Source organism: Bombus fervidus, chromosome 12, assembly GCF_041682495.2.
Source record: "Bombus fervidus isolate BK054 chromosome 12, iyBomFerv1, whole genome shotgun sequence".
In the NCBI taxonomy this organism is placed as follows: Eukaryota; Metazoa; Arthropoda; class Insecta; order Hymenoptera; family Apidae; genus Bombus; species Bombus fervidus.
In genome coordinates, this window is record NC_091528.1 from 508,084 (window position 1) to 533,746 (window position 25,663).

A 25,663-nucleotide genomic window follows, 5' to 3' on the forward strand; every position below is an offset into this window, starting at 1 on the left:
TATAATGGCGGCTAAAAGAAGATTCAAATTGTTACTCGTCTGTACGAGAATTAATAAATTTTGTACTAATAATAAATATCTTCTACTATGTTGCCAAGGAATATCTATTTCAGAGTATACATATAGTACATCTGTTTATCGTTTATATTGAATATAATTACATTTTGTAAAGTTACCATGTAAGATTACAGCTTTCGAATCATTTATTTTTAAAATTTTCTCTCGTTCGTCAACGTAGATTTGAAACGACTAATAATGGAAATCTTTCGTAGCTAGGGCGATAATTTCTAGTGAATTATCTCGATCGAGATATCAACGATTCCTCTGCGTTTATACTCGTCCCGAAAGAAACATCTGACTTTGATATCATCCTGTTTTTGACCCACCCCGTATATCGTCGTTGTGTAAATGCGCAATATCCAAGGTTGGCTGTCTGCTATCAATGTCTTCGCACGATTTATCGTGACTTTACACGCGAACCCTTCGCGAACGCCCACTGCCATTTCGCCAGAAAAACTTTCTCAATTCGTGTTAGTTTCGCTTATCAGGCAGCGCGAATTTGCTCAGCTATTAATCCTACTTTCGATCTCTTTTTCTCTCCTCTTTATATCCGCCGCGGATATCAAACGATATACCTACCCTTTATCCTCCAGTTTTGTTATTCTGCATTAGATCTTGGAAATTAATTTTGTCGTTTACCGTTATTTATTTGTCCACCGTATACTGACATAATCATCATACAAACAACATCGTCGGAGATCCTTTTATTGTTAAATTTGCGATTAAATTGCAAAGATAGGCAATATCTTCGAATACCTTTGAGCGATATTGTCTTTTCGTTTTAATATCGATACAATCTAAAATCTGATCTAACGTTATAAAAGTTTTCTTTGCGAAAGTCGATGATCGGTACGAATATTTCACGAAAGTGATAACTTTTACGCTTTAAGCTGCCATAAAGTGTAATTAATAATACCATTCCAAGCGACAAATTACTTTTTTATCGACTTCTATAACCAACGGAATTTGTGTGACGATCTTTGAATTTTTGTTATTAGTATCTATGTATACTTTTGATACATAATCAAAAAGGGAACGAATTTTTCAAAACGGTTTATATAATTCATTAATTATATAATACATGTGTATTAAACACTCGATATATTATTTTCTGTTGTTTACGTGTTTCGAAGGATTAAATCTGATTTTTCAGATTTTTTCATTTTCCTGGTAAATCGAAGATTTTTTCTATAGACTATCGACATTCAAACATTTTTACTGTCGACTAGTTAATTTTGTAATCGAGAAGTAATATTCGGTGGTTTCGGAGAACTGATAGCGAACGCACACATATCGCATTAATATACCGACATGCGCAAGTTTTCGATGCATAAAGGACATAGATGAGGCACAAGGGAGGGGGGAAATATTAATGCCAGGGATTAATGCTCTAAACATTCCGTTAATCGTCGTTAGCCATTCGCCGGTCGAATAATAGGAGGATCAACATTGCCGATAGTGTACATTGGCCCATATCGGTGAAATACGTGCTGCTATAATATGTACACGGCTACAGTGGCTACTGGCATATACATATATGTTGCGATACAGTTTCAATCCCATTGCAACCGACTGCATTCATATATCTGTTCCTTTCTTTTTATTTCGATATCGCAAGCTTCGATCCTGCATTGATAACGCGAGCAATTATCCTGATTTATGATTCATATATATAAAGGTTGTATTAATTGGCAAAGTCATTGATATTTGATGAATTATAAATATCTCGCGATAATTAGGATAGCATTAGCCTAGTAAGCAACTAGCACATTACATTTTACAAGAAAGTTTCCATTTATGCGTGTTGTTTTCGATAGCTTATGATCGCTAATTTTTGTAATTGAGAAGCTCTTTAAAAAAGGAGGCTCACTGAATGAAACACGAGTTCCGACTCGGCTAATCCGTTAGCCGCCACCTTCCAAGGATTAAACTTTGGTACGGAAAAATCATTTTTTTACAAGTAATCTGTTAAAAAATAGTGAAATCGAAAATTTGTTTTATTGCCATATTCTATTAATGGAGATAACTTGGGATAGCTATTTCATTCCCCCATATTTGATAAGCTTTAGATCACAATGAACCAACTGGAGCAGGGGCGAAAAGGGTGTTTGATTAGTTTAGTTGGGGATTTAGAAATCTTGTACGCAGTCGCCCATTGGTTTTCCACATGATAAGTCATGAGCAACGAGGAAATATTGATTGATGAGTTACGTGTCCGTTAGATGAGCAATTTCGAGGAATGATCTGGACCATGGCCCTTTTAGTACACGTCGAACGAATGTTGATGTAGGCTATGGTTCGCGGTGAACGGGCTATATATTCGAGAGTATGGAATAGAGTGACGAAGGGCTAGCCGCATGTTACATAGATTTGCGACTACATACATACTATATACATGCATTTATACGTTCATCGGTGCATATTTGCCGCAGAAATTTCATACGGTAACGTAGTCATACTAGCTGTACGCTTTAAATCATCGTACTTTGTTTGAATGAAATGCTATCTTATGAAATTAGATTTTTTTACTGGGTTGAAATTTATATAATTAAATTATTATGCGTATTTAACTTTTCTCGTACATGGTACTTTAAGGGGGGGGCGTAACGTTGACACTACATCGGCTATACTTTTGGTTGCACTTTGTATAATAAATATTCTGTGGTAATCTGTAAACCAAATTTTATCGAAAATAAATTTATGAAAAACTCGTGAAACGAACTTGGAAAAAATCTAAACCACGTTTAACTCGATAGGAATAACCAGGGTGATGTTGAAGTAAGAAATACGATGTTTTTAGTCGAAACTGACTTCCTATAACGTTGAAACACGCACACAGAGTGGAGATTCTTTGTGTTACCGTATGCATCAAAGAGTGGCACTGGAGCATCCGTGGCCTCTTTTGCACACACAGAGACTTGAGCCTGGATGTGTTACATAAGCGAAGAGAGGTGGTCGAAGAGTGCCGTTTCATCGACGTGCTACTGTGACGATCGTCACAGCACCCAGCATCGGTCCATCAAACCCATTTCCACCGTACTATTACACCAATCAGCATCGCTTCTGTCGTGTTGCTCCGACCAGGAATTCTATCGTGAACTCCTATTCGACGGAGCTGAAAAATTTCTCCCGTTAGTTACACATACGTTATCATCAAAGGTCCAAAATCGTCCAATTTTCAGAGAAACTTAGTCAACATCTTCGACCTTTATTATTTTATATACTTTTAAATTGCTCAGTTTTCAGGGAGCATGCGAATAGCAGTGTCAAACGACCGGAGGATCTAACGGAAGAAGACAAAATGCCCACGATATAATATAATATAATAAATCTATAAATTTGCAGGAAGACAAATATTAAAGAAAATAATCTTCTCTAAATTAGGTACTGAAATGGTAATTACATGTTATCAAATTTCAGTTGCAAAACTCATTTTATTACAACACTTATACTTTGACATAATTTTAAATATTACGCTACTATATGTGTTTCGTAACTAAGAAGTACATACTTTTCACATAGTTACTAAAAAGAAAAATTGCCTTGTCGTTAGATAAAAATAAGTCAAACGAATATTCGTATGTAACAACGCGAATCCGAAGTATAAGCCACGATTGGTCAGACTGGAATTAGAAATACACATAGTTCGTTTTTAATTTGATGCGTTGTATCAGATTGTTGTGCAATTGTTCGCGTGCCATTGCGACGTGTTGATTTAGCAGAGAAGGCGATATTACGCATTAACAAGATATTACGTTAAAACACTTTAGACATTTATGAGTCGATGAATATGTAAGCGGCTTGTGCGTTATGTAAGAGCGCGTTCAAAGTATCATCCAGATTTCAAAGACGTTATAGCCCGTGAAATCACTCTTGATATTTTAATACTAATGAGAACGAATATTACGTAATCCTTTTTGGCAATAAAAACCATTTTTGAGTGATCGCTTCTAATTAAGTAGCTGGCCGTTAAAGTTCGCCTACATGTTTTGAAATCCAATCTGTTTATTTGAAACGAAACAGAGAAGAACACGTATTAAGGTAAAAAATAATTGCGAACGATGATCGTTTCATTTTTATCGATTCGTTGGGATGAGTCCAAGTGAGTCGATTGGTTTTTCCTAGAGCTAGTATTTACTTGGTTAATAAATGAGAATATTACTGGAAAGAATATAGCGTGGTAATTTTTCTTGAAAAATTAGCAAGATTCGTTCCCATCCAAGAAACTTGCGAAGAAAACGGGACTAAAACTGACAGCAAAGTGCTACGAAAATGCCAGCACTCTTGAATAGTTAAAGTCCATGCCTTCGCACAGCTGATCCATTCGGCAATCAATTTCACGAACGGCCAATTTCTCGCGCCGAAGTCTTCATCCGCCATCGGTTCCTCAATTACGCAAAATGGCAGGCAGTTCCAAGATGATAAATTATAGCGAACGCGACGTTGCCTGGAATCTGATCGATTTTTACCGGCCTCGAGCATAAGCTCCCGAGTTGGAATAGATAAATGGAATATATAATAGATTTTCCAAGAATTTTGTTATCCTTGTTGCTTTCGTAGTAGGGAACTAAGGGCTTCTACGTGCAAAAAGAAGAATTTTTATTTTTTCTTCGATTATCACTTTTTTCTCATATCATCCATTACCATAAATTCGTCAATTTTTCCTCGCTGGAACAAAGTAAATTTCACTGTTCTTCGTTGATATAATTATTGGTTGTAACGCGTTTCAAAGTTCTTTAGAGAATTCTGTCTTTTCTCATAGACCGCTGCAAAACTATTCGTCCTAACTGGTAGCCAAGCCAGGGCAATCCGTTAAAAAAGAGTTGAAGGGGAAGGAAAGGTACAAGGTAATCCATCTGCTCATCTTCCAGTAATTAAAACTTATAATTCGCAGGAACCCTCGGCTCGTCGCTTCCGCCGCGGCATAGCGCGCCGGCCAGGCAACCCTTGTCTTATCTTTCTTCTGCTACTTCCACTTGCTCTTCGTCAGCGTCTTCATTTTCATCTTCCTCCCCCCTGGTGTGGCTCGCCCTCGCCTCGTATGGCCTCCTGCATATTTCATACTTTGTACCGCAATTACTTTATCGCGCTTCCATGGATTTTGGTTGCCGTTGGACGGAGGGTGTTAGAACAGAGCCGAGGGGATACTTATCTTCCTGTCGACACTGTGGTCCAAATATATTCAAAATACTTCTTCCAGTGTTCATTCGGCTCGCCCGAGGAGATCGTTCAACGTTCCTGGGTATTCTGATTGATTCATTAATTTTTCCGGGCCGTAATATTGCCAGGTTTATTAAACCGAACGCGTGCTGGTCTTTGTTAATGCTTTACCGAGGAAAAGTGGTTTATAAACGTCTACTCGTGAAAAGATGGTAGGAAAAAGTAGGGTTATAAAACAGTTTTATCATCGAGTAAAGCTACACATATTAAACATTTAAATTCTAAAATATCAGTATCGGTCTAAATTCATTCTAAAATTTTGGTAAATAGCGTCTATAAAATAAGCCTATACTTTCAGCGGAAATTGAATTCATCCTTATGTTCTCGTTACACGGAGAAAAATTACAAAGTTACAACGATATTGCCTCAAAGAAATTCAAACAAAATTCGAGAGGAATATAGGGCATATATTTTTGAAATCATAGTTCATTTTCACGGGAGAACACTGTGTACTCGAGTCGATGAAATTTATCTTTAAAGTAGAGCGACAGTTTTTTTCGAACGAAGAGGCGAACACACCGTGAAACGTTCCTTGAATTTCCGTACGCTATCGGAGCTGTTTCCACAAAAGGAGCACGGTATAGTACTGAGGTTTTCTCTTCCGCGCATATTCGCGCATATTCGCGCATATATCTAGCTGGTCTGAAAAAAAGGTGACCGTGGAGTTCCCTTCGCGTGGAACGATGAAAAAAGTCAGAATAAGGAAGAAATATAAGTTTTAGCGCTGCACGCTGGAAAAGACTAAGAAAGAAAGGAAGGAAGTTGACATGGAAGGAATGAGAAAGGAACAAGATAGAAATAAAGAAAAGAAAAGATAAAGGAAACACGGAATAGAAAAGTAGAAAACTAGAATATATTTCCTAGCTCTCTTGGCAAGTCAACGATATTAAAGAAGAAGAAAAAGACGAAAAGTGACCCGGCCGAAACGAGGCGACAAATTCCAAAGCGCGTGTTCTCTCTATGTTATTGCCTTCTGATGGGATCCAAGTTAGATACGCGTATACGTATGTGCGAATTTCTTTGAGTTTCTTATGGTATATCATTTTTGTTTTCCAGCCACCAATTTAGAAGTATTTTAAATTAAATCAGTTTAGAATATATGTGTAACGTATACTAGTTTTCCACTGAGCTTGTCGAATGTTCTTTGGGACAGGTTTCACATTTCGATCCAACGTTTTTTTTTCCCTATAGGAAGGAAAATTTCAACACTTTTGATGCTTCAATAATTCAAACGTTCCGAGAAGTTGCAAGTTTCTTAAGAACCAGATAATAAGAGATTTCGTTTCTACATTCCTAACGTTGAATTTTACAACGTGTTCTTTTTTCCCTTTGCTGAAAAAAAACAACCGGTGTTTTTATACAGCTTTCTTTAAACGATATGACACAATTGCCTAACAGTGGCAAGACTTCTTCCTTCTTGCATACTTTGCTACATGTTTCAGGATTTATTTTTAATACGTGCCGCTCGTAAACAAGTAGCCATAAAAAGAACAGCGTGTGAGCCTGGCGTCTAAGCGTGGAAAGTCTCACCTGTTAAATGAAACGTCGTATAGTCGCGTAAGAACTTATACCTCTGCTCATTGAATAATGAATTTAACACATCTTGGAAACAACTAGAATCATTTGAAATTCTTCTTTCTCTACTAGTCAAATATTCAACATTGTAATTAAATTCCTATAATATTTCATGAAACTTCAATTCCTTTTGTGTAGATTTCTTTTATTTCTAGATGTAAATTAAATATCTGCCGCATATAAGTACTCTTCCCTTCCCTCTCAGTCCTTTCGTTCCAGATTTTATTTTGCCTAATTATTTTTAACTGAAATTAATTACAATAGAAATGATGTATCTGTAAATTCAGAAATACATCTTTAATTTGTTTAATTTTAAATAATTTTTATTTTATTTAATATTAAATATTTTTATATTATATTTAATATTAAATATTTAATATTAAAGTCTATTTTGGAACATGAAACATGGGTGTTATTTTACTATTCTCCGTTTCGTATTAAACATAGTGGTTTGGCGAGATAGAGGAAAGAAGGGAAATTATAGAAAGGTGGCTGCATATGCAATTTAGCATCTACTAAAGAACCATTCGTTGTATGCGCATACGGATCTATCTGGTAAGAGGAAACAGTGTCGCAGATGGCTGATCCACTCAATTTCAGATTCATGGATGCTAGACTGAAAAATGGTGTCTACCCCTTCGTTCTGACTCTCTTCCCCTTCCATTGGCGATTTGCTCTTTTTCCACTTTGTCTCCCTACATCTTTTTGTCTCTCTGCGTTCTTTTGCATATCCTTTCTGGGGGATCTGTTCTGACTCACTCATTCTTCTCGTTTGAATAATTATCTTCCCTCGATGATTTTGCTTTATTATTAAGTTACCATATCGTATATGGAAATTTTAATCGATAGGATTCCAAAATCGATAGCTTTGCTTTTGCCTTCGTTTCTTTTGCTCTTCCTTCATTTCCGTGATTAAAGAAGAATGTATACTTATTTATTTAAAAGAGATCTTTTTCTAATAAAAAAAATAAGGAAAATTTTGCGTATAAAGAATTGTTTTCGTGGTCTTGATTAAAAATAAACGAAATAAAGCAATCAAGCCATCTAAATGCTACAACTAAGAAAACACGAAAAAAAAAGAAGTTAAAAATAGGAATTGTTTTACCGAAATGGACGAGAACAGTTAAAATGGAAGATTGTTTTTGAAACAGGATCTTTCTTGGTTCGATCAAGTATATTTCTCTCTACGTTCGATTCGATTTGTCTCTTCCTTTTTCTCCCTAGTCTTCTCTTCGTCGTGAGACTTTCTTCCCGTGGGGTGAGCGGGAAAAGACACGTCTAAAATATAATAAACCCCAGCAACGTTACGACATACGGGCTCAGTCGTCCCTGTAAATACCCGAGTATGGATTTTGAATATTTTACAGGTCGCATAGGTGGGCGCACGTGCACCGGCACGTCTACGTTTCAGATTGTGTACCTCTATAGGGTGTTACACACAGGAACACCATCAAAACAAAGATAAATTCCCTACTCTTTTCTATTTTCCTATTTTTAATTCCAAAGCTTTCGGTGTCATAGTATTTTTCGGACTTATTCAGTTAAACATTTTTTCGAGTCTTTGAATTAAACATGTCCACTTTAATCTTTTCTTTAATCTTTAATTTTTTCAGAAATGCTACTTCAAATTCCTATCGCCGCAAGTCTGGAAATATTTCGAATTTATACGATTCTGTGAAATTATGTGTTTTTTTTTTTTTCGTAGATCGGAAGCAGAAAAATAACATGAAGTTTGTATCTTGATATTTGATACTTTATCGAGTTAAAGGTGATGTGTTGAAATGAGATTCGTTTCGTATAAACGGGATTGATATTGTTTCGTGTAACGTCTTAGAAAGCTTATTTTTAAATCTTAAATACGTACAGTTTCATTGACACACGCCCTATATATGAAACTATCTGCATATAGGTTGGTCCAGTCTGTATATTTTTCCAAAGGTAAAGAGGTTGCCGAGGGCAGAGGAGTCCTGATGCAATTTTCGTTGCACTAGATGTTTCCTCGCTTTTTGAAATCTCATCCTGTTTCCTCGTATTCTATTGAGGTGGAGCAAAACACTTTCATTAAACTCCAGCCTCCCATTACTTAGAAATCCATAGAAAATAATCACCTACGTTTAAAGTTAATTCTCGGCGATTACCTTGATTTTAGCTGATTTTCCCCCATTTTACTTCTGCTACTTTGATATGCATGTATATGTGTACAGTGTGATAAAAAGATGTATCGACGCGTTAACAATTCTCTTTCATTACAGGAATTTTTTGTTGAATTTATACAGATTGTTTGTATTTACAGAACAGCGAAGTAATTTCGTTCAGAGTATTACAGCGTGCGTTGCAAGCAATATTAAGAATAGTTAGAGTTTAACATTAAAAACTTATGACGCTTGAACGGTGCTTCGAAGAGAGCAATTTACAAGTTTTATCTTTTGTCAATACAGCTAAAGTTGCTTCGTACTTTTGAAATTCAGATAACGTGGGTGAAAATTCAAATAGAGTTGTATACATATATAGAACGATAGATATATTTCTTAAAAGTAGGTAACGTTTAAGAAAGATGAGCAGAAAATGTTTGATATTAGTATTGTTGTTTCGTTCTTGTAAAAGGAAGGATTAATTAACTTTTAATCGATCGTAGATTAAATCTACGATAATTCTAATCCAATATATAGTTTGATAGATCCTTGTTATGAATATCCCAAGTTCGATAAAATATTAATTTAATGAAATATTTATTGGAATAGTCGCGAACTTTATAAATAAGATAAACTGTGTCAGTAACTCTGGTCGGTCGGGCCCGAATGGAAGATTATTGTGTATGTAACAACTTAGAGAGTAAATTACTATGAGAGTTGGCTGTGACGGCGTGCATCGAAGGCTAACGAGCTTAACGCAAGCAATCAGAATAATGACAAAGTTGCACGTTAATCCATAAAGAGCGAGTTGACGTGAATTTCCGCGCGCAGTCGAAATTGAGGTGATTTTTCGCGTCCCATCGGTTGTGCCACTGTTACATCTTGCGTTTCCAACGCCACGAGGAAGTTTGCTTCTCAATTTAAAGTTTGGAATTACATTCGGTCGCACCATGTTCGACACTCTGCGAGAAGGAATTATTATCCTTGAATCATGTGTGACGTTAAGAAGAATACATTTTTCCAGGTGATTAAAACTTGGAATAATTCTAGGCTGATTTGCAATCTTATTTTTCGAACACGGTATGGAAACAATTTGTAGGAAGACGTTGCGCGAACATCGATTTCCAAAATAGAACGGATAAATCACCATTCGTCTATATCCGAATTCAGTCTCCTTATCCTGCTACATCGCGATCCAGAAAATCTGAGAAAATAACCGACGGAAAGTCGAAAACATTAACCGAAACTGACAAGCGTGGCCACACACGTGTCTCCTTTTCCTCCTGTCGTGACGTCGACCCCGTCGCCGTCCTTGCCCTCGTCTTCGTCTTCGTCTTCGTCTTCGTCGTCGTCTTCTAGCAGCTCCTCGGCGTCTAAATTATAAATTACTCGCGTGTAATTTCGTGCCAGTGGAGGTGGGTAGGAAAACGAACTCGAGCAAGACGGAGACGACTAACGCGAATTGTGGAATGGGAGAGGCTGGAATGGAAGTGACGTAAAAGTCGTTGTTGGAGGGGCATGGAACTGGGTAGGGTGGTGGCTGAAGAGACGAAAAGCGAAAGAGGAGGGACGAATTAAGCGAGCGAAAACGCTGTTTTAGAAGTGGCGACATTCGTGCAGGGAAAGAGGAAGACAGCTTGCACGAGGTGTTTTCGAAACGGAAAGGAAGAACAGTAAATAACAAAAAATAAGGGGGTTGGAAGAGGAAAATGAAAGAAGGGAAGGAGACGAAACTCATAGTGGTAGAAAATTCGATGCAGGCAGCTTACGCGAAGTGTTTTCAAAAAGGAGAAAGGAGAGCGAATAAGAAAAGAAGGGAGGAAATTGGTTGAAAAAAGGCACACGTAAGCGAGGATAGAAGGAAAGATAGCTTCGCTAGAATCTTTCGTAGAGTTCTTAATTAACGGCAGAAGTCTGCTATAATTTCGTTGGTACACTAAATCAAGATGCAACCAGCTCCCTCCTATTCTCACCCGGTCGAGGAACCTTCTATTCTCCCAAACCAGCAACTCTCTCCAGGACCGAACGCACCTCGACCGAGTACAAAAGCCGCGTAGGTTGTCCCGAACCTTAATTATCCCCCGTACTCTCGTATATACTCGTCGAGGTCGTGCTCGTGTTGTATTATAGGCCGTGGTAGCGTTACCGAAACAACACCCTCGGTTTGCCTAGCAAGCTCGTTTTGCATCGAGCAAAGGGCTTCGCTTAAGCTCATCAAAGGAAAAACCATTCATCGAACTGAATGTCCAAAGTAATTCTTGGCATGGTTTCCATATGGCTAAATAGGAAAATATGTATATTTGCGATACTTTGGAAGGTTACGATCGCTAGGAGTATGAATAATAACTATTCTATCAGATATATTTTCTATCAGATTGAGTCGTAATTAAAAAAAAAAAAAAAAAAAAGAACTATTTGTATTACTTGAAAAACGAAGCGACGTTAGTCGTGAGCCAACCTAATAAAAGATAGCAGAATTTCTCTTACGTACACTACATAAAACGACTTGTGATTTGTTTGTACGTTCAAGTGGTCTTTTCCATGCAAGTAAAAGTTTTTTTGTTTTTTCCTTACTACAGGCGTAATTACTTCGATAGGAAACGTGTGATCTCTTTACGCAACGAATACAGTCCTTCAGTTACAAGCAATTTTAAATTGGATTTAATTAAGCTGTACGCTTGAGTAAAAATTTCTGGAATTAATACCGGTAGAGAAGAGGGCATGGAAACGTAATTACATTCCGATGATACCCGTGAAATAAAGAAAGTATAGAAAAATAAAACATTTGGAAGCTCTGTAAAATTTCCTTTAATTACGCGACCACTCCGTTTCCACCGAATACTCGGCGAAACTGCATTGTAAGTTTACACAGTGGACACGATAAAATATCCTACATTAAGCAGCGGACATTCCATCGTCGAGTAAGTTTTAACAAATCCTCGATATCGCTTTCCCCTATTTTATGAAATATTTTATCCTTTACCGGATCCGTTATTTAACTTTTCATTTCGTTAATAAAAGTGTCACATTTTCTGTCGCTTAATAACGCTTCCAGATATTTCTAACTATCGTAAAAATTTTGCTAATTTCAGTTTTGTAAAAATTCGATAGAGCAATGTTTTGATGCAGCGGTCGCTTCTCCTTATTAATAATTAAGCCCGATATAATTATATATTATCTAGATTCTTCTTTACGTTACAGTCTTCATTTAGTTCCTTACTCACAATGCACAACAAAAAGAGAGAATTCTTCATAAGTCCCACTTTTACCATTTCATTCCAGCGGAAATCAGCTTCTCACTTGTATTGCCGACGGTGGTGGACATTCTGGACTGTGGGTGACCCGAAATTATTTGCAGGAATGTCCTGAATTGCTGGCCCAAGGGTGGCTTTCGTATATTCCGAGGCCAAACCGCGTACACACGCTCCTAATTTTGCTGGTGAGAGCACGAGCCACCGTCAAATTGGATTTTATTGAATGCGTCTGCTAGGGGATTGTTCCGGGACGGTTTGTGCCTGGTTGGACTATTCATTGTGGATCGAACGTTCTCAGAAATTGTTAAGACTGGAGGTGTTTTGCGATGTTCTTCGATCGCTAAAAGGTTGAACGTTAAAACCGATGTCTCATACGATCTTTCGTGTATCGTTCACACACGGTACATTTCTTTACCTCAAACAGAAGGAGCAATTTTTGTTTAAAAAGAGATTGAAACAAGCCAGAAGTTTCAGTTGATTAAATTAGTTCACAGCGGGTATTTTAATTCCATTTTTACGACCTACGCTTTTCTATTGTACACATATATATATTTAACGTTTATATTACATCGTTATATATGTGTTTCGAGTGCAGCTACTAATTAAGTATTCTATTATCATTGTTATACTTCTTCACAGATTTCTTCACTCGGAAATTCCTAAACCTTCTCGATTGCTTACGATGTTCGTTGTTAACACGATTACTGTTATTTCTAAAGCATCGTCTCAAATACTGCAAAGCTTTTACAAAATTTTCATTCTTCTGAATGAACGATCTTATTTGATTTTCCGATTTTTAGATAGGAATTGTCGTGGAATTTCGTGTAACGCGATATCCTGAAATTCATCGGGAGCATTAAGAAGCAAAGGTACGAAGCGGAAAGAATCGACTTTCTCGATGAAGGTCAGCGGTGGGTAACGAGTGTTTAAGCCAGTTGAGGTTCTCCCATCAGGAAGTCGTTAGATAAGACTTAAAACAACGGCTACCTTGCAAGTAATGGTCGTACCGTGAACACTGTGAAACGATGATGGTTACTACTACTGGACGTTTACAACTAGAAACGTTCTGAACGAAATGTATATATACGTGCGCCTAACGCAGAGATGGACGTTACTAAGAGGAAGGTAAGCCGCATGGTCGAATGTACTAACATAAAAGCTAATGTAGCAAAGTGCGGTTATGTCTGCAATGGAACTGGTCCTCCTGGTGTACATTCGACCCTTTCCTCCGGATCTCCAGGTCCCCTAATATCCTTCTCGATGCCACCCTCGTGTTCTGTCTTCTCAACCGATAATTTTCCCTCGGACCAACAGCTTCTCTTGTCTCTCGTACATTTTACTGTCTCTTGACTTTTCTTCCACGCGTCAATTCGAGTTTCAATAATCGAAATTTCTTTAAAATATACTATAAAATATGCTATAAACTATACTATCCGTGTTTCGTTCTACGTGTTACTGTTATTAAGAGAGCGGCAGTTAGCATTTAATTATCAAAATTAGACGTTTGTTTTCCGAGGTTCCTAGTCGATGGTTTTAAATCGATCAAACTTTTCAAAACGCGTTTGACAATTTTCATACATGATTGAATAAAATCTCAGCTAGCAAGGTCGCTTAAATCTGCCGATGGAGATTGAATGCAAATTGATTTATCGGTTGTTCGATAATGACCATTCACTTCTTCCGGCAATCTCATCTTTAGATGAAGTTAAGGTGGAAGGGCGGCGGCCTCGATGCTAATGAGAGTGTCAAAACCCAGCAAGAAGGGAGTTATAATTAGCTATCGAGTAAATGGAAATTGAAGACAACGAAAGAAGAGCATAATGAAGTTAATATCTGCTGGCCGTGTAGGTGCAAACACCCGATTAATATATCCATTGATGCGCAGATAATAATCGGGATTCGTGCTTTTCACCGGACAATGTTCGTGTTTAAGATACAAGTTTGCATTGTTAATGAATTTTGTACAAAAGATAGTCCGCTGGCGACATTAATGGACACATTTAAGCCAAACATGAGAAAACAATGTCACCGGAAAAATTAAACCAGTACGATGACGTTAAGAAAACTATTACAATGTCAATAGCGTAATAATAACATCACTGTGTTGAAGTTCAGTAAGTTTTAATAATAATAATAACAATACAAAACAAACAATAACTGTAAATAATATATGTAACTAAAGTAAGATAACATAAAACTGATATATAATAATAATTGTCCGAAGAGAACATCTTGCATTGATTAAAATTTGTATCGTTTGTTTTGATTGCTTGTCTGAAATCAATTGACTCCTTGAAGATAATGCTGCTAGCTTCACATGTGTATACAGTGCACTGCACACTGTGCACAAAGATGGATGGCTAACTATAACCATAGTTCCAAGGACAGTTATGTCCAGGCTCTGTTTTGGCTACAAGTGCGAAATCGGTAACATGATCCGTGTTTCATCTTTTTCGCACAAACCGTTTTTGGTATCAACATCGATCTATCTTTTATCTGAACACTTTGAGTACCGTATGCTCTGGCAAGCATATAGCCTGAATTCCCGCGTATTTTTGGAGCGATTGAAAAGATTCAAACGGTCGCTCGGAAAGTTCGTCCCGATTTTCATTTCGATTCGATATATATTTATTGAATTTATATAGATGCCATTTTGTTCCAAAACCTTTCTTTCACATCTTTTTTTTTTTTTTGTTTAACAACCTGCGCATTGAATATTCCATACTTCCAGAACCTCTCAGGTTTTTCGGTGAAAAACTTTTCAATATGATTTTTTATGTCGACCAAAGAGTTAAGAATCGGAACGAACTTTCCGACCAGCATTTAGCAAACGTGATATTTTATTAAAAATCAATGAGTATATGTAAAAATGCTTCTAGTAACGTTTTTCAGTGTGATATGCTTGAAAACAATTTCCTCGATGGAGAGGTATTGAGCAAAATTTATTATTTTATTAAATTCCTTAAAAAATCGGAACGAACTTTCCGGGCAATCAATATTATATATAATATGTTGATAACGATTTCGTATTATTCGAGCATGTAATGTAAAAACACTCAAAACATTTCGTTTATTGCATCCATTGCTTTTTTTACTATTTTATTTAACAGTAGTTAATATTTTTATAGGATACCGCATGAAGTATCTAAGACGCGAATTCGCGTCTCCCGTCGCCAACAGTTGGAAAATGCAAAACGCGAGTTGGAGTTTCCAATCCGCAAAGTGTTAAACCGTTGGCGGCACTAACAAAAATATTCGGAATTAAAAGTCGCTACAAACTTACGAACGAATCTATTATTCTAGTTAACGGACTATTTATGTTGCAAAAGAATTAAATAAATAAATGTGGTATTTTACAGATATTGAAAGATAATTTAGATAAAAGGAAAAGTTGATCTGTGGCAATAGCGTTTTATCCGGTATTTATTCCTATAAAGCTATCGAAAAAATGAAAATCAGCATATACTTATTTCTCCATAAATTATATATCAAGCTGGCAATAACCAGCGCTGCTAGCCCAGCCGATTTTCACAAAACGAAGACGCAAAATATACAGGTGGGGCGAGTTTCGATCTAAGAGGGTGAACAGAGTGAGAGAGAGGTTGGTAACGGAGCAAGGGAAGGCTGCTTCCATTAATATTCTTGAGAAGCGAGGATCGAACTTCAATTATTCAGAGGAACGCCGTTATACGCTCGTCACCCTCTGTAATGGTGCCGAGTGTCTTTTTGGCGTTTCGTCTGTCGTTTTTGCACTCTCTCACTTATATACATCCACATATTTTACGCGTATGTGTATGTACACGAACCTTGATAGCTGCCTCTGAATTTTCTCGAGAAATCGAGGAAATAGACGAGGACAACGTCCCCATGGGATATAAGGGGTTCCAGGGCCGACACCAAGCTGTGCGTAGGCTCACGATACTGATTATACCCACACCGCGAGCAACCTGTGCGTTCCCAATACGAATTAAAATATATATATCGTGCTTGTTCGCGGGCATCCAAGACCAATATCTTGACTTCCTGACCTCCAGCGTTAAACAATCTACAAACAATTGGAAGTCAAAGTCAAGACAACAAATAAGATGCTAATCTTGTTTCGACATTGCTTTTTGATTCTTGTTTGGATCGTGACGTAATTGTGTAACTTGATATTGAAAAGGAACTTGTGCATCGTTATTTATCGTTTAACTTGAAAGATTCGACAATAATCTTGACATCCCTATAGTGGATAATCTTTAAGTAGATTTTTTTCACATGTAACATCGTTTACGGTTGTTAAAAGTTTTAAACATTTATTCTTCTTTCTTTTTATTTTCTTCAAGATTCATTCGTTAAGAGCAAGTTTTCCAAGTTTCGTTAATACGTATGTAAATAGCTGGGTGTAATTAATTTATATGTAAATACCACAATAAATACAATGGCATAGAAATACTTCTCGCAATTTAAAAAGTTCTCCAGTTTAATACGCAGAACATAAATCGTATCAGAACTTGACTAACCTTTGTTCGAATAACGATTGATATTTTCGACGCCTGTATAAAATTGTGCACGTAAAATGAGCGATCTTCTCGGTTAATTTCTAAATGGAATATTTGTAACGAGTAGTACAAAAAACCAAGTTTTGTGCGCATGTCTCTGGCAATTTTTCTGCAACAACTGACTGTTGTATAAACTACGAGAAATTGATTCGAAAAAGAGAAACAAAAACTTGGAAATAGAAAACTGTTGTAAAGGGAATGTAATGACCGGGTCTGTTATCAGAGTTTTATTCGATTTATTGAAAAGCATGGTACATTCGGTACAAGGTCTCTTTTTCAGAGGTTCGCTTTTTTAACGAACTCTTTTAACACACATCCTCCACATAATACGCATACATATCGAAAAAGCACTTGGGCGAGATGTTTTACATGTCGTGAAAATATTTTCTTGCGTCGGAACAAATTAGGCTTAATAAATGATTAAAAAATGTCTCTTTTTCTAAGTGGCTTCGCTAGGAGCATAGAAAGCGTAGCAGAAATATCGATGAATTCTCGCGTAAAGCGAATCGATGTTGCGACATCCAAAGAAAACACGAGAGAAACTTTCGTGAGATTCTTTTAAACCTACTACAAAGCGGTACATACAAAGCATCGGAGATACTTGTCAAGATTGTCAAGAAACGCCTTGCATTCCTAGATGCAACTTTCGAAGCATCTATAAACTTGTTTGGCGGACAAGAATCGCGAGTTGGAAGCGTATAAGCAGATTTCACAGATGATAAGGGTAAGGCAAGCGAGATGTTTCAAAGAGGAGTCGATCAGGAAACAGCGAACATTTTGCGACAACGTTCGCGCAGAATTCGTGGAATTTCTTGTATCAGTAGCAAAAGGATTCTTCCCTGGAAGCTGACGTGTTCTTTGAAGACATGGGCGCCTTGAGCTTTTCGGCGCCTAAGCGCGACTCGTCAAGAATATGCTCAAGTATTTTAATATCGAGCCGGGCGAGTGTGTAGGATTGGCGAGCTTCAGCATTGTCCAAAGGACTTTGCTGCATGTGTGAATGGATAGGAATGCCGTTGGGCTTTGTACGAAAGCCTTTATTGTTTGGCTGTCCAGCGATCAGTGGTTATCACGTGCCGTCTGCCCGACGATGGATCTTGCTTCGTTTCGCATTTGTTAGTCTCCGGGTTTTCCACCCTCGAGCCTTCCATCCACGTGAAATAATTCACGGAATGGTCCAGCTGTTTCTCCATGTGATATTTTCATGATTGACGTTATTCTCCGTGTTCTTCTACCGATTAATTTGTTCCCACAGTTTTTCTAATCGAAAGAAAATGAACGTTTTCTTTCTTGCAAGGAATTATAAGAATTTGCGATCGTTCGAATAATATTTTTACGATTGGTGTTATTTTATTTGGTTCTTTGCAATGAGCGTTGCGTTGTCAATAATATAGAAGGAATTTTCTCTTTCATTTCTATTTTCTAAATTTTAAGCGCATCGAAATCGAGATAATATCATAAAAATGTGATAAAACGGTAGAGTCTCAAGAATTATGGCAAATTTTAGTCACAAAATATTTGTAAGGGTGTGACGAAGGTTGAGAAACTCTGTCCGACTATTGCACATAGTTTTTCCACTGGCATATAGTGATTCAGGTATGTGCAGACGCCGAACTGCACGTAGTGCTCATCCAAGGCTGCATTCTGATCTAGACAGTAGAAAAACTCGATACTGTTATGCCATACGTTCGCGTGTAACTTCCTTTATTTGATCCAGCCGCATTGAAGAACATGGACACAACGGTCTTGTTTCCTCATCGCTATTCCATCTTCACGCTGAATATCTGACTTGCCGCTGATTTTATAAATGAACAACGTTGAAACGGACGCTAGACAACTATGTCGAATTATCTTGTAATAATAGTGAAAAGCATTTATCTTTCATCAAGAAACAAAATGGTAATCTTTCTAAAAGTGAAATTAATATATCGTTATTATTATATATATCATATCAAACTTTGCCTAAACAATAGAGAATTTGGAGATTCCGAAATTGAAGTTCCTCTTACAATCCGATTTATGGTTACATAGATTATTTCATTTTATTCGTTTAATTAAATGTAGATGTAAACTATTCTACAATACGCAAAGAAATAACGAACAATTATATCTTTATATATTTGGAAAATAATTTGTTACTTTTTCCTCCTGGTCGACAATCCGAACAAGCCGAAAAAGGAAAATAAGTACCAAAGATTAAAACTTACAAAATTATCGGAGTATTCAGGCATGAACGTAACAGACGCGTCATAAATTAATTAACGGCAGGTTGTACGGCACACGGTTATGCTAGTAACGCTCGATCGTTGCATAATCTACAACATCAGGGATGCATTCGATTCCGTCCATCAGTCAGCGATCGCGAAATTCAAAAAAGGAGCAAGAAAAAATACATGGGATTGAAAAAAAAGGAGGAACTGGAACTGGCCGTATTGGAATTCAACCGAAACGTCAATTACCCTTTCAGCTTGAAATGCAACGGCATGTCACGGTGTCTACGTTAGAGGGGTTGGTTGCATTTTGCAATGTATTCTGATCTGACCGTCTCACAAACCTGATACCGTTATACTATACGGTTTTGCGTACAGTTTCCACCCTCTTCGACGCGATCTGCAGATGTTTCCCCCTTTCCCGCTTCTATCTGTTTTCTGTTTTTCCCTTCTCTCTTCTCTTCCGTTCTATTCTTTTTTCCATTCGCATTGCTCTCGTACGCAAAACGAGAAGAATTTCAAGCTCGCCCCCGGGAAACAACGGAAAGGGTAGAGCGGAGGAGCAAACGAGGGGATCTTCTCTCGTTACCGACATGATACGACGTTCGACTGCTCGCCTCTGTGACACAAACAGCACAGTGGAGGTCTCGCGCGATACGTAAAAGAAGTTCGTGCAACCTGGAAGAACGACGTCGACCCAATGAAATGGATTGGATTGACACCATTTCTTGCGTAGGTGTCTTAGGATATCGATAAACTATCTTTTTCGAATTATTTTCGAGTTGAAAAAAGTAAGGAAAGTGATTTAAAAAAGAGACGAAGGAAATAATTCTAGATTAGTTGATGTTTGACATCGTTTCCTCGCCTTCTATTCTAAATTCGAACGAATATTCCTACTTAACTACTTAGCTTTGTTTCAGTCACAGAGATGAACAAATTAGGATACGTTTGTATTGTTAGAAATAAACAGAAGTTTCTTGAAATTTCGACAACTTTTCGCCACGTAGTTAATAATGTTCGGTTCGTAAGTTTTTGTAAATACAACGAGGAATATTCAATTACTAACATATTCTGACAATTTGTGAAAAAGTTAGAAGCATGAGGTTATTTACTAAAAGAAAAACAGTGTTGGTTATTTTCAAATTATAAATTAACTTTTCATTACTTTTACCAAATGTGGGAAAACGAAACCAAAACCAGGTTTGCGTTAGATACTTTTTCATCTAAATACCCACATGGAATAAGATCAACATCATTGAATCGTTAAAAAAGTAAAATAGCTGAAATCAACGGAGAGAGAGAGGGGTAGGAGAGAGGGAGAGGGTGTGTGTGTGTGTGACAGAGAGAGAGAGAGAGAGAGAGAGAGAGAGAGAGAGAAAAGAGAATCGAAGAAGAAAAGGGGAAGAGTGTAAATCGGTCATAGATGCGACAACGATGCATCGCGATGCCTTGTAAAAGCATGACACACGTTTGTAAAAGCATCATGCAAAACGTGCGGTTTCATGTGTTATTTATATTCTAAACGTATGCGAACAAAAGCCTGTTGAACCACATGGTGCAAAACGTACGAGGGCGGCGTGTATATGCTTGTCAAGTAACGAACGACGAAACCAGCGCTATTTCTACGTTGCTATCACCGACGATCTCACGTTCCTCGGTTGCTGTTTGTGCTTAATTTTGTTCATCTATGCCGCTGATGAAGCCAATAAAATTTCATCGTCCATGGTCGATGAAGCCGTTTAGCATTTCTCCAACAGCCCCGTCATGCGGGACCGTTTAAAGGCGCATGAATAATAAGGTGCCGCTGGGAGAAACGTGGCTGGACGGAATATAAAAGCAGAAATAAGAGAATGGAAAAATACTTGGGTCTACGCTATTTCTCCCTCTCCCTCCCTCTCTCTCTCTCTCCATTCCTCTCTCGCATTATTATTTCAAGTTTTCTGTTGCCGTACATGGGCCATGGAGTGGTTTTGAACTGCTTCGACGGGATATTAATTTTCAGCCGCTGCTCTAATGTTATTGTTACCGAGACGAGTTTGCGATTGGGTTCCTCCTTGCGTTGAAAAAACGTTGGAAACTAAAGGCCACGGTCTTTTTTACGCATGTATCGATTCGTAATTGCTTTTGGGCTAGGGTATTTTCTGGTTTCTTGAAATTTCAGTCAAGATTGTATAATTTGGTTCTTCGATTCCTTCGCTATGAGAGATAACTAATGGAAAAGAATTTCAACTTTAATCTTACAAATTACAATAATCATTGGAATATCCTCGATAGCCCTAACGAACAACCTTAAGACTTGTACGAAATTTCATTCCGTCCCTGGAATGAAACTTTTCGGTAGAAAGCAGAACACGATAAAGGGCTGGCGAAATGCTACAGAGTTCGATAACGAGACACATAGAAAATGTCTATCGCGATGTTCTCTCTCTCTCTCTCTTTCGTCCTTTCGATTTTCAAACTCCGCTCGTAGATACACGTTTTAGACTCTTGTTCGGGGCCATCAACCTCTGCGCGCGAGAAACTGTGCGAACGAAAAGAACGCGTCGAGGAACGTAACATGGCTTCGACAGAGCCAGGGGGTAAAGGTAAGCACGCAAAAATGTCATAAACCAGTATAGCGTAATAACCATAGTGTCTGTACGGACAGAAAGCAAGAGAGTGAGGGAGAAGTAAGACTCAGAAAGAAAGAGAGAAAGAGAAAAGAATAAAGAGGGTGGAAGTGGGAGTCGAAACGGTGACAAAGGGAAGTACGATACTCTTGGAAAGCCAGTTGGGGTTTCACCACGCGTTATATTCAATAAAACCCAAATGTACCGCAAGAGACCCTTTTTTTACCCCCTTCTGGTACTAGGCCATTTTTGCCCCAACTCTCTCCTCTTCCTCCCTTTCCATCTAACTCTCCTTCGCTTTCTTATTCTTCTTCTGTCTATTCTTCTTCCCCTTCCTCAAATGCTTCTGTTGCTGCCTGTTTCTTTCGTTTTCCCTTTGGCTTTCTTATGCGCGCATGGGAAGGTTTACCTGCCGTAGAGAGAGAGGGGGGGAGGGAGAGAGAGAGAGAGGGAGAGAGAGAGAGAGAGAAAGAAAGGACTCAAGGCCATTCGTCGAAGTTTATTTTGCGTAAGCGACGAAACTTGCCCCGAGGCAGTGTAAAATGTTCTGGATTCTTTTGCCTCATCCTCTTCCCCGTTCTACGTCGTGTTTCTCCTACTTCCAGCCATCCTCTTACGCGTCTCTTCCTTCTTCAGTTTTTTGTCTTCCTCCTTTGGTGGCAAAACCAAGAAAGTTACCCTTGGGACAAAGATAATCCCTGTAGCGAGGAGCATCAAAGCGGCGCGCTCTCTGTTTTTGATGGGAATTAATTTGGATCTTGTTTTAATTAAAGAAGGATCGTCTCCGCAGGGGACTTTCTTCGCGAAGAAGTGGCAAGGAGGAGGAGAGTTCGCTTTTTAAACGAACCAGAATGGCCTCACTATGATTGTTTCCGCTTGGAGAAATTTTTGAAATAGACCAGTAATTGGAGAATACAGATTTTCAATCTGGTTTGTCAGCGGGATCAATGAGAACGACGGCGAATTATGTGGTCAATAATTAACACTGAATTCGTTCGATTTCTGAAAGATACGTACTTAGGATTTAGCGTCTGGAATCGAGGAATCGTGGAATACCCATCGGTTCTTTTATCGTTGGTTTCTACTTGGAACGTGTAACCAAATTTAACACTAAATCAAAGTTGCAGGAACGATACCTTTGACGATAACGATGTTATATTCTGTACATTACGCGACAGATATCAGTAATGAAATTTTTTCATGAATTTGTTCAGATTTACCGTCGTCTAAGAAACTTTCCCGGATTCGATACTCGCAACAGCGGTGACTTATTATTATTATTCGATCAATTTTTATTTCTGCCTGATATCGTGGAAACGATACGACGCGACGACGGGATATCCCGGAGCTGTGACGCAGAAGGGAGGCGAACGAAGTTCGTGAAATTCCGTGAAGCTCCACGGGAGTTGAACGGTATGGGGGTGTTATTGGGTCGCGGCCACTTAATATGCAAATGCATCGTACAGTCTAGGCGGCTTGCTACCACTGCTGTTCACCCCGTAACCGGAGCAGGCGGCGGCCAACGGGACCAATACTTTAATTTGCATTTAAAATTGCTCAAGGGTTGACAGCCGCCACCTTGTTCTCCCGCCCTCTTATTTCAGACAGACCTGCTGCGAAACAAATGCCTCGGGCGTAATCGCTGCTCGATGAATCGGAGATTTTACTAGGAACGCCGGTCATGATTTTTTCATAGGATCAGATTCGAGAATCATCGAGCATGCCACGAGATCCTCTAAAAGTTTACGTAGATTTGTCGCGGTGCGCTTACTATTTTTTTAATAACCAATTGGAAGCTCGTTGGACCGTTAATCGCAAAAAAATGAATTAACTCGTTGGTTCGATTCACAATCTCTTGGACGTAACAATTTCTTCGTTAATAGATTTCTTGCCTTTAAACACGTTATTTATTTAGTTTCTGCTTCTTCTGAAAATCACGTATCTCAGTAATTTCGAAACTGGAGCAAATATAACAGTGATTTAGAAGCCCGATCGAAATGGACGATAACGATTATACAAGGCATATGCTGTCGCGTTGTTTGTTTGATTCATGCCTTGATATAAAATTGGCCATGCGACGTGTCTAACGGGAAAGTCAATTGGCACGTCGCGTCGCGGCGTCAAACAGACATCATCGCGTGCAACCTTTTTCAGCTCGATCAGCTGGCCGTTTCGGTTGTTGTTTAATGCAAACAGAAAACAGCGTCCGAGGGCTTTGCCAGTCGTGCTCTTTGTACAACGACGAGGATTTATTCGCGATATTATTGCGACATCGTAAGCCAGCACAAAATCTCTGTAAAACTAAATTCGAAACAACACCATGTGGCTCCTCGGTGCTCGCGCGAAACTTGTTTGTGAAATTTCCGTTCAAACATTTATTCTACACGGCTCGATTGGAAAGCAAACACGCGGTTGCTGGTCGCGAAAATAATTTCACGAGCGACGATGTCGCGGTTAAGCTCATCGATGTAACCATCGAACATATCGAGACACACTACGTGCTATAAAAATAATGGGTACTAGTCCAACTCCTATAATCATTTAGCGTTAATACGTGTACCAGCGGTGACGTATTGTTTAAAAATCGTTAAAGATAATTAGCCAGACGCTGTTTAAGTTTTGTACGATTAATGGCAAGATGTACACGATCGCAAAGCAGATGTTTAAAGGTAGTTAATAAGTATGACTTAAAATCATACCTACGCATATGTAATAACGCGTATCTAGCCACAAAATAACCAAACTGTGCAGCGTAAATGAGGCTATAAATCTCGTGGGGGACTGTAGGTGATTAAAATGAAAAATTCATCGACCTTTAAGCTGATCGAAATGCATTCCGTTTGGTACAGTCGAAAAGAACGCAAGGTCCCTGTTTGTCGGAAGTTGCGAAGATCCGAATAGATTGACTGGAGGATGGAATCGTGATATTCGGTAAGCCATGAAACGACCGTTCCGCCACAGGAAGCGATTTTACCGAAACTCCGATTCGAAGTTCACCGCAACGATACGTTCGATGTCGCTTTATTCTTCGCCGAGTGCCTCTCCTTCCGACTCGTTTGCTTCTCCTACTGCTTCCGAGATCTGGGTTTCCATTCCCCTTTCTCTCTCTCTCTCTCTCTCTGTTCTTCCTCTAGCCCGTATCCGTTGCTTCTTCTTTGGATGTTTGAACTGAACGGGTGTACGGGGGTTAGGCATAATGTGAAAGGGTTGACGGGTATTGCGAACACACCACAACAGGCTTGTACCATCGTCGATCCCTTCAGGGAGATTGTAATTTACCACGCAGCTTCTTGAGGTAACTAGAAACTGCGGAAGCACGTAGGTTGCAGAACGCGTGGCAGATCTACCGATAACAGTGATTTTTCTCTTTGATTTTTTTACTAGTGTCAAAAGTTTCGAATCATTATGTATTCTATTCAAAAGTAACATTTGCAGCAAGTTTGCAACTTAAAATTAAATGCAATAAATTATCTGGAAAGAATTGCAAGACAAAAATATCCAAAATGTCTCACCATGAATATGTTTTTCTTAGAAATAGTATAAAAAAATATATCGAGATATTATTTGATGCTATCTAATGGATTTCAGAAGAATCGTCGTGTGATAGACGTGAAATCGTTTTAACTTTTACGATAGTTGCTTCCGGGCGGTCATATTTTTCCAAATTGACGAAAACGAGTACGTTTAACGATTTTTTCCTTCCCCGTTTTTTTCTTTTATTTTTTTTAGGTGGAAGATAGGAACTAACACGTATCAAAAGCAATAACAACGCTATCGAGTAACATTTAGTTTTATTCCCCACCGGGTTCTCTTTGTTAAAGAAAATTAGTTTACTCTGTAGAATCTTTGGATTTTTGTAAATCGAGAATTCTCTGTCAATTTTACTACAATTATATTAATATTAACGAAAATGCTTTTCACATTAATAAATCCAATACAACAATAGAAGTCACATTGTATTAAATTATTTTATTTGATATCTAAGGAATTCCAGCATCTATCTGTCGCTTTTGTTTGTAATTGACTACAATGTTTCGTTTCATCTCGCAAATAAGCTTTCGT

The 25,663-nt window shown here is 38.2% G+C and overlaps 1 long non-coding RNA gene across 1 annotated transcript in view; it reads left to right on the top strand.

Annotated features, from left to right (window-relative positions):
• LOC139992940 (uncharacterized) overlaps positions 1 to 25,663 on the top strand; it is a 91,073-nt gene that overhangs the window by 627 nt on the left and 64,783 nt on the right. The window lies entirely within an intron of this gene.